A 10931-nucleotide genomic window follows, 5' to 3' on the forward strand; every position below is an offset into this window, starting at 1 on the left:
CCTTGTCCTACTCTTCCTGGAAAAAGCAAACAGGTACTTATATTTGAGAATTTCTGTGCTAACCAGGATAGGAAAATAGATAATAACAATAATAAACTAGAAGCAGTTACAAACATTTTCAGATTTTATATATGATCAAACTGTCTAATGTGCATTTTATAAAATCCTCTATAATTTGTCCACCCATTCAAAGAAATGATACCCTTCCATACCATTTTTATAAAATAGGTCATGGTCCCAGTGGAATAATTTTGATTTAATTATAAATATTTTCTTAACATTGGGCTCCATAGTTTAGAATCTTATTTTTTTTTTTTGTTTAGTTGTCTTTTCTTTATTATTATAAGTAGGCACAATACATTTGTCCATATGAAATAGACTGAGTCGTATAAAATCAACCATTGACTCCATGAAACATACTTCCTTGGACTGTAGGCAAAGACAAATTCAGCAATATTACCAATGCTCAATGGTAACCAACTAAGATATGGTCTCTTAATTTCCTAGGGTTGCCATGACAAAACACCATGAACTGGATGGCTTAATTAAAACAAGAGAAGTTTATGCTCTCACATTTCTGGAGGCTAGACATTTGAAATCAAGGTGTCAGCATGGTTTGTTTCTTCTTGGGGGTGAAATGAATAATCTTTTCCATGACTCTCTTCCAGCCTCTTAGGTTTGCTGTTGGTTGTCAGCATTCTTTGGTTTATAGATGGGTCAGTCCAATCTCTGCCTTCACCTGCTGTTTTCTCCATGTGTCTGTGCCAAGTTTGCACAAGTGTCACATTAGTACACATTAGAACATGGTGTTTCCTCTATGCATGTTTGTCACATTAGTGAGAACACAAATCATATTGGATTTAGGACCCACTTTAATCCAGTATGACCTTGCCTTAACTAATTACATCTGCAAAGATCCTATTTCCAAATAAGGTCACATTCTGAGGTTTCAGACAGATATGAACACTATTCAACCCACAACAGATGGTAAACAAGAACCCTTCTACTTACCTGAAAGGCAAAATAAAACAAGATGGTATTCTTGAATATTTTATTCCATTATCCACTTAGTCTGTATTTTATTCTTCTGCAGAATAGTGAAGTTTACATGTACTTTTAGGGTGAAACAAGTCACATTGACAGCTACTTTACCATATCTAGATCATTCCTTGAAAATCAGTACAAATGTCAGAGTCACATGCCCAGTGCCTGGGGTTCTGACAATAAAATGTACTTTTTGTTTTGATTTAAAGTTGTGTATTTGTAATTCACATGACTAGACAGAAAAACTTCTTCTTAAAATTTTTTTCTTTTTTAAATTTAAATTCAATTAATTAACATATAGTGTATTATTAGTTTCAGAGGTAGAGTTCAGTAATTCATCAGTTGCATATAACACCCAGTGCTCATTCCATCATGTGCCTTCCTTAATGCCCATCACCTAGTTACCCCATCCCTCCTCCCCTCCCCTCCAGCACCCCTCAGTTTGTTTCCTATGCTTAAGAGTATCTTAAAAAAAAAAAAAGTATCTTATAGCTTGTCTCCCTCTCTGATTCTGTCTTGTTTTATTTTTCCCTCCCTTCTCCTATGACCCTCTGTTTTGTTTCTTAAATTGCACATATGAGTGAGATTATATAATGATTGTCTTTCTCTGATTGACTCATTTCGCTTAGAATAATATTCTCTAGTTCCATCCACGTGGTTGCAAATGGCATGATTTCATTCTTTTTGATGCCTGAGTAATATTCAATTATATATATACACACACACACACACACACACACACACACACACACACACACATATATCTTCTTTATCCATTGATCTGTTGATGGATATCCTGGCTCTTTCTGTAGTTTGCCTATGGTGGACATTACTGCTATAAACATTGAGGTGCAGGTGCCCTTTCGAATCACTATATTTGTATCCTTTGGATAAATACCTAGTAGCACAATTGCTGGGTCAGAGGGTAGCTCTATTTTCAACTTTTTGAGGAACCTCCATACTGTTTTCCAGAGTGGCTGCACCAGCTTACATTCCCACCAACAGTGTAAGAGGGTTCCCCTTTCTTTACATCCTTGCCAACATCTGTTGTTTCCTGACTTGTTAATTTTAGCCATTCTAGACAGAATAACTTCTAAAATGACTTTCAGAGAACTAAATATTTCCTAACTTGATCTACTCAGGAGAGCTTCTAGTAAAGACCAGGAGTTAAAAGGAAGGCATATCAATTGAAATTGGTGAAAAAAATCATTCTATGTGGTGGTAAACCATAAAAACATAAATATTAACCCCCCCCCAGGAAAATAGGGTCATCTCCACAGTTTGTATTATTTTTTTCAGAAGAAAATGTTTTATTTTCAAATTACAGTTTTATACCTGTTTATAAAACAAACACATTTGCTCTTTAGTCCCTCTCATCCCAGATTCTTGTCAGAGCAGATTTTCTGTCAATCTAGTTAAAATTTTGTATCAAACCTGTCCTTCCTCCCACCCCACCATGCTCTTGTAGTTTTATTTTGTTCCATAATAAAATAATTTGTGAATAGGGCTTAGAAGCGGCCTAGGGTAGCAATTAAGAACATTGATTCTGGAACTAGATGGATTGCATTCAAATCCAGTCCCCACCAGGTGTGAATTTGGGTCAGGTACTTGACCTCTTTGTGCCTTAGTTTCCTTATTTACAAGATGTGGATGGTGAAAAGAGTACGTTCTTTATAAGAATATTAGGAGGATTAAATGAGTTAATATCTCTAAAGCTCTTATGCATTATAGAGTATTTGTAAAATAACTAAACGTCTGCTAGAGCCGAGGCTTACTGATGATGGTTCTGTGTCTTGCATCTCTATTATTCTCTATGGCACCAAACAGTGTTCTGCACTTAATAGATATACAACCCAATATCTATTTGCATACTGTATAATTGAATTGAGGTGAATTATCTTCCCCTAGCAAAATTCTTGTCCCTACATATGGATTGATTTTATTTAGGGGGAAGAGGGATGTCTGTCCCTCTTGGAGGTTTACGGAGCTCTATGGAGTTAGGAACGAACTGATCAGTGTGCATCGAGCATAGCACTGAACATTTTGAAAAGGTCTTTTGCAAGTATCTTTTCTAACTTCTCTTGTCCGAGCTAAATAACCCAGCTCAAAACTTATCTGCTCTTAGAGTCTTTTACATTAACCTCAGAAATATAGCTCTTCCCCTGTATTCCTCAACATTATTTTTGTGTTCCATAAGAATATGATTTATAAAGTTACTATAGTTTGTAAAACTGGAAGGCATGGTAGAAGTTTCCAGGCCAGTGGTTATTGCCAATGGTGCAGATCACAATCCACGTGGAATTTCGATTTGTCTTTTAATACACATGACTGGGGCCCATCATCAGAAAATTTGGATTATATAAGACAGTAAGGTATTGGTTTCATGTTTAAGGTCTGAAGTCAGATAGGACTTGATACATAGTATGGCCCCTTTTGTTTGTCATCAAATGACTCAGACAGTGCTTGTCAAACTTTAATGTACACATGCATCACTGGGGAATAAAAGTGCAGATTCTGATTCAGCAGGTCTGCAAGAGGGCCCAGGATTTTGCATTACCAGCAGCCTTCAGCCAATGATGGTCCAGAGAACCATACCTTGAGTATTAAGGACCTAGAAGCTCATTGCTTAATATATCAAAATCTCAGTTTCCTCAATGTCAAATAGAGCCTCATATGTCAAATTAAAGATCTAATGTATAAGAAGTAGCTTTACCACATAGCCATGCATTAATAAATATTAGACATTTTATTAGCATCATTATTAAGGCCAGCTTCATGGGCTTGGCCCAGTATAGTTGCACAGAGCTCTGTCTTAAAGGGGCTCTGTATTTGGTTTAATGCTCTTGTCACCATCTTGAATTCTTTATAATTTTATCTTTGAACTTGTATTTTGTAAGTGAAGTTCAGTGGGGCAATGGGGCATCCATGTGAGCAGAGTAGATTCTTGAAATATGCATTATTACCAACATTACCTGCCAACCATTTACATTTAAAACTTACAAGTTACCAGCAGCACAGAATTCTGATGGACCCAAAATGAATCTGAGTTCAGTAAGACTCAAAAGTACAAGGTAAATGTGTTACCTCTATGACTAACTAAGGCCACGCTTTCCCCCCAAGAGACCATGCTTTCCATTTGAACAAGAACTTGCTCTGAATGAGGAATGAAGACAATTGCAGTCTAAGAATCACGAACATTCCAGGATCTCTATTATATCCTCTCCTACTCAAGTTACTTCTCTGTAGATTAGCTAACCACTTACACTGAAAATATGCCTTAGAAGGAAAGAAAAAAATAGGGCAACCCACAGTTCTTTCCTTTTCCATTATTTCTTATTTATCATTCAGCTGAAAGTGGAGAGTAGTGGTAGAACATATGTGTATCAGAAAGGGAGACAAGGAACCCCAAAGCAGGCGGGTTCCCACTGAAAGTCAGTCCCCAGCATCCTGGACCCTCAGGTCCAGTCCTACAGGCACCAAAGACCAAGCTCCCTTCAACTTCCTGTGTCCCAGATCCTACAAAGAAGGCAGAAGAAATCTTGAATGTCATCCTGCCCCCAAGGGAGTGGGAGGCAGACACGGAGCCATGGATCCAGCAGGCGTCCAGCACCGCCTGCGCTGGGATGGATGCGGTGCCTCCCTGCAGCAGCTGGGTCTGAATCTGCAATAGCAGCAGGCCCGGGAGGCCGCCATCTGCCCGGTGCGAGGAGAGCTGTGTTTTGACGAGCTGATGCAGGAGGTCACCATCACTGTGCGGAGAGGGTTCTGCCTTTGCTGCAGGTCCGGGACCCGATCCCTCTGACCATCACCACCTACCAGACCTCACATGAGAGCAGCGTGGTGTTCGACTCGAGGAAGGCACTGCAGCCTGAACAGAGAAGTCAGACATGGAGAGGAAAATTGCAGAATTAGAAACAGAAAAGAGAGGTTTGGAGAGGCAAATGAAGGAGCAGAAGACCACGTGTGAGGCCACGGAGAAGCGAGAGGGCGCGGGGAGACAGGTGGAGGAGAAGCGGCACGACAAGGAGACTCCGTTCCTCAAGCGGACAAGTCGACAGCTGAACGTCCAACTGGAAGGCGCTATTGCACCAAAGAGGTGATGATTACCCTATGGGTCTGCAAGCACTGCAAGCACTGTTACCTACCACAAGCCCCTTCTAATAAAAGAGCTAGTTTCCTGAAGAAAACAAAAGGAAAATGCATATAGTTGTTCGTTTTGTGTAAGGTCCACTGTTCTGGTAAGAGCAAAATATATATGGATATGTGAGCTCAGACTGTGAAGCGTGCAATTTTGGTGATTCCACACATAAGTACTTTTATATGTGCACTTTAAACTGGCATTGTGCAATATAAAGATGAACACTAAAAGTCATGCAAATAATTTAAATTGGATTTTTCACTAATTAGAATGACATTAAATAGCAAATAAAACACACCATGACAGGTTGAACAAGAGACCACGGAATAAAGGGGAAAGCTTTATATTTTAATATCTTTAATGGATACTTTATTGCTCTGCTTTTTGAACTGGAGTCCCTCTAGTTTCATTTTATACTGAGCGCCAGAGATTATATAGCTGGCCCTGCCAACATTATTATAATCACTATCAACAGGTCTGGGTGGGGCCTCAAGTTGAAAATCCCTGATAAAACTAGAAGTAATTTTGCAAAATTATACAGATCAGGAAACTTATCTACAATTGAACACAATTCTCACCCTATAATTTATTGGTAAAACTAACAATATTTTTTACTTTGCACAAATATTGTATTCTGAGCAAAGTCTGATTATTTTATGCTGTGTTCAGATTCTCCTTTGGGAAGAAAATATCAGCATGGTGCTTGTTCTGTCTCTCGTCATCTAGAATTGGACCCTATCTTTCCTGGATGCACGTCTTATTTCAGTTGGCCACACCTGTGACACAGACCATGCTCTCACTTGCGTTGGGATTACACATCGTACCTCAACCCCAACTATACTGAGCCTTGAAGGCCTTCCTTGTAGCACCCTTCACCTTGGATAGATTTCCACACAATATTGTCTTTTCCTGATGAGTGAATGAGTGAATAGGCTAAGTAATTGAACAGACTGTGAACCCATTTTAATAATTACCAAAGGAAGAGAGGTCAGATTCTGAAGTGCTATGTTAAATTCTAGTTTTGACCACATTTATGCTTTCACCAGACAGGAAGCAGCCATGTGTCAGTTATCATAGAGTGTTGTCTTCATCTTTCTGGAATGAGGCTCTTTGATTCCACTATTTCAATTTATTATTGTGAGATAAATAATAGTTCTTATAATTGAAAGTGAGCAGGAAGACATGGGACACAATTTTTAAAAGTAAGAACTGCCTAAATTGGTCCTCAACTGATGTAGCGTCTGCCCTGTGTAGACATCTTTAAATCCATATTCCATTCATATAGTCCCAGCCTGAGCAGCTAAGACTTCCACCCCATATATTGCACAATTGACTCTCTGCCTTGTGTGTGGCGGGGAGGGGAGGTGGGGGAGTTTGCTCTCCTCTGGTGCTTCATGTATCATCCGGTGCCAGAGGCTATGAGAATACAACATTGATGGACCAATGGGCTGATCCAATATGGCAAATCCTATATTCCTGCTTGCGTACAAATGAATAACCTCATATAGTTCTGCACACATTCAACAAAATGATGAAAGGGAGAAAAAAACAAATGGAATTTCCTGATCATTGCATTCCACTTTATTTCTCTGTCCTAACTTTGTAAGTGAATTCAATGTCTGTAGAAGGCAATTGATGGCTCTAAAAGAAAAGGAAAGAAAAATGTTAAAGCCCCAAACCACAATTTGAGCATTGTTAAGCTTGGTTTTCTTTTCCTGCTGGAATCCTCAGCTGGGCTGCTCATGTTGCCGCCTTCAAAGGTCATCTCAGCATTTCAGAGCTCAGGGATTGTAGATTCTGCAGGACAGGGCTGCAGCCCTAGGTCTGCTGCCTCTTATTAGTAGGAAGAGCAAGGAAATGAGGACAAAGAAGGGAAGAATTGAGTAGGCATGTAGGAAAGAAGAAAGTGCTTCAGTTTGTCTCCAAACCTCTCAAATATGTCTTCTAAGGGATTATGCTCCATGCCCATCATTTCACTTTCTCCGCAGCCTGCCCTATGCACACTTTCAACTTCTAACTTTCTAGAATGCCCTACAATTTAATTTTTCTGCCTATCTCATTCTTGTGCTATACATTCTGTGTCCAGCCTCCAGTATGAAGTCTTCCTTAATCAACCTAGACTGCAATATTCCTCTGTCACTGTGAGTTTGAAGGATTTATTATATATTTCTTATTTGTCATCATGTTGCTCTACACCTTAATTTTTATTTTGCACAAACACATGTTTCTTCCTATTCAGTAGGTTAATTAAGGGAAGGTTTTGTGCTTTTCCTCACCTACAGTTCTGGGTAGTGTCTTTTACATCATAAATTCCTAATTAATATTTATTAACAAAAATTACTGTGTTGTCCTTAAAATAAGTATATGTAGGCCATTTGTTTTTATATACATATATGTATATACACACATAAATACTTAGGCATATATATACATATATGGGTATATGTGTATGTGTGTGTGTAGTGATTTTTCTAAGTAAGTAATTTTCTCCATAGTCAGTTGATTTTCTTTATTTTGAAGCTCCTACACTGGTTGAAAATAGCTGAACAGAACCTTTATTTCCAAGGGCCAAGTGCCACCAAGCACTACCCTATTACCAGAACTGCCCACACCCCTCTCCTTACCCCCCTCCCCCCAGCATTGAGCATCAAGGACCAGGAAGTCTGATTCCAACTTGATTATATCTAGGTGGCGAAGGGACGAAGGAGGATAACCCATCCATCATACCCCAATCAGCCAATTTAAAAGATCAGGGCATATTAACCAGCCAAGAATGAGCAGGACAAATGTGCAAAAGGCCCAATGGGCATAAACAATATATGCAACGCAAGGAGCCAATACTGCAGAAAGAGCGCAAAAATAATTGAATGCGAACACTATACATAAATCCAGATGAGATTCAAGCTGTGACCTTGAGGTGAAAAGCCTCCTTAAAAGGCAACCAAAGCTTTCTATTCTAAAGGGATTAAATCTCTGAAAATCATTCTCTTTCTCTGCATTCATGTTTCACACTTTGTCGTGCTCACATAAAAAGGGCAGATACACCAGCAGTTCGGTGTTTACTTTCTTGTGTTTCTTTTCTTCCCAGATAGCTGGTATCGGCTTTACCACAGATCAGAGTGGGTGAGCCTTTTTCACCTTCTGATTATGGCTTGTAATTGTCAATACCAGGTTAGCAAGCTTTCTAATGGAAATTACCAGTGCACGGAAGAATGATAAAGCAATCTGCTCAGGTGGGAGAAATATAGGCTCCGGAGCTCAAGTCATCTTTTCTAGGGCTTACAATAATTATGAGAGCAAATTTAATAAACTTTTGCATGAAACTTGTAACAGAATATGCCTAGATTCTATTGTTGCCACTGCACTGCGAACTTGAGAATACCCGCAAAGAACTCACATGTTCAAACACAGGCTAGGCAAGGCTTTATCTTGACTGCTTTTCTATGGCCTCAGTGTAACATTCGAATCCAACTCCTAAGACAGGGTTGCCTGGAGCATTTACGAGTTTGATTTTTCCTTTCTCACCAGACAGGTGGCAATGATCACAGAGCTCAAACTTATTTAGAATGGCAGCTACCACAACAGACAGTGGTTTCTTAGTTCAGAGCTTGAAAGGATTAAAACTGGATTAGGAGGAGGAAGGATGTATTCCCAACGGGCAATATTTATAACAAGGAGAAGGCTTTTTTCCACCTCCTCTACAAGAATAACAAGGAGGAAAAATGAATCCCAGCAATGATTCTCAAAATGGCAAGATGTGGGCAGGACTTAAGAAATACACCTTTCTAATTCCCACGCAATTTATTGTGTGTATGCCTAAGTATCCAATTAGCAGGCACAGATGCCATTTTGCATTAAAAAAATATAGGGTTTTACAACTGCAAACCAGCTGTGCCCATAAATTTCACCAATCACTTTGCAGAGGTCTATCGAGAATTTAGACTTGAACCTCATGGAATTTATTTTCCTCTGTGTTAAAATAATCGAAGATTGATTGGCATTTTTTTGTCTAGTAAAATATTTTCCTCAAAGAAGAGTGAGGAATCACGATGCAGGTACAGTAATAAGCCTCATAAAAATCAACAGAAATAGATTATTCCTGACCCATGAAAAGCTTACATTCTAAACCAGCTCTGGCCAATGGAATTTTTTGCAATGATAGAAATGTTCTAAATTTCCACTGTCCACTATAGCAGCCCCTCAGCACATGCAGTGATTGAGCCCTTGAAAGGTGGCTAATGCAACGGTGGGACTGCATTCTTATTTTTACTTAATTTTAACTAGTTCAAATTTAAATAACCACATGAGTGGTTACCATATTGAACAGCACAATGCAAATCATTCATATTGTTAATATGTCAACAAATTAACAAATGATAGTCTGAATTCAAATAGACACCTGCTGCTTAATAGCCATGTGATAGCCATACAAGTTAAAATGGTTAACTTATTGTTTTTATCTGGTCAATGGCAATAATAATGGTTCTCCCAGTATTGTCAGGTGGTTAAATGCATGAGGTATAAATTATTTGACCTCCTGTTTGAAACAAAGTAGGCCTTTAATCAATGTTCTTATATCTTCCTTATTTTGTCTTTCCTTCTTTTCTTTTCTCCTTTCTCTCCTTCCTTTATTAGATAAGAAAGAATTAACAACAACAACAACAAAAACAAATGGACAATATCCTCAATAAGGAATATTGTTGCATCTGTCACTTCTTCAAGTGCCTTGTTCTACATGGGAATTTTACATGAAAGTTGCCAGTAAAGTACAACTAGCTTCTATTACAGAGCCCCTCTGCATTAAATGCACGTACTTACAGCGCCACATACTTTCCACTCAGCTCTCCATTTAGCTCTTGGGTTTGGTGGTTCTCAATCAATTTTTTATCATCTTTCCAAATTCCAGGTTAGAGAAATCTAAATGGATCGAGATGATCCTCTCTGTTATTATCAAGATCTTGGGGTTCAGCACAAACTCCTGAAGAGCATCTGTCCAGAACATGGCTGAGATCGACTTGCTCTTTTTCTGCTTTAACTTCCAACTCATTACCCATGGCTTATAGGGAAGAGTGGGCAACCGAACAGGAGGACATTGACTAAGAGCAAATATGGAAAGGTCAAGAAATAATCAAAATATCAAAATAAAATATTTTTACTGATAGTTCTTGATATTTGCATAATCATTTTTACCTATTCGTAGAATTTTGGCATTTCTTATTCTCCCAATTTCTTTTATCAGCTTTTAGAAGGAGATCCTGCAAACATTATTTTCCCTGATTGATAGGTGCGTAAAGTAATAACCAGAAAAATTAAATAGAGTGCTCAGAGTTTCTCATGAGGGTGGCAGAGAGGAGACTAGAATTCAGTTACATTTTTTTTTCTGGTGCATTTGCCCCCTGGGGCCTTATATTTGATTGTGCAGATAATGTAAAGAAACATAATTCCATTAGGCTCCAGATAGGTAGGGACCCTCTACTAGACTCGAATCAAAGCGTATTTGTATATTAGGATGCAGGCCCTTATTTTTAAAGTCTGCATATCTTTGTATTTTTCTTTTGAAAAGGTCGTTAAAGCAAACCACTGATCTCCTGTGTTCTGACTGTTGGGATCTTTCTAAGAAAGGCATTGTGGAGGACTACACTTCATGCACATAGGATGATGGCAGCTAGCAGTCAACTGTGCCTGCTGCTGTGCACTTCGCAACACGTTTTATGTGGCTGGGAACATTTACCTTAAGGTTAATTCCATT

General features: G+C 38.7%; 1 pseudogene; it reads left to right on the plus strand.

Annotated features, from left to right (window-relative positions):
* Positions 1-5144, plus strand: part of LOC103665119 — a 30222-nt pseudogene extending 25078 nt beyond the window's left edge.
* The last annotated feature ends 5787 nt before the right edge of the window (positions 5145-10931 follow it).

The sequence above is a fragment of the Ursus maritimus genome, unplaced genomic scaffold (genome assembly GCF_017311325.1).
Source record: "Ursus maritimus isolate PB19 unplaced genomic scaffold, ASM1731132v1 scaffold_18, whole genome shotgun sequence".
Classification (NCBI taxonomy): Eukaryota; Metazoa; Chordata; class Mammalia; order Carnivora; family Ursidae; genus Ursus; species Ursus maritimus.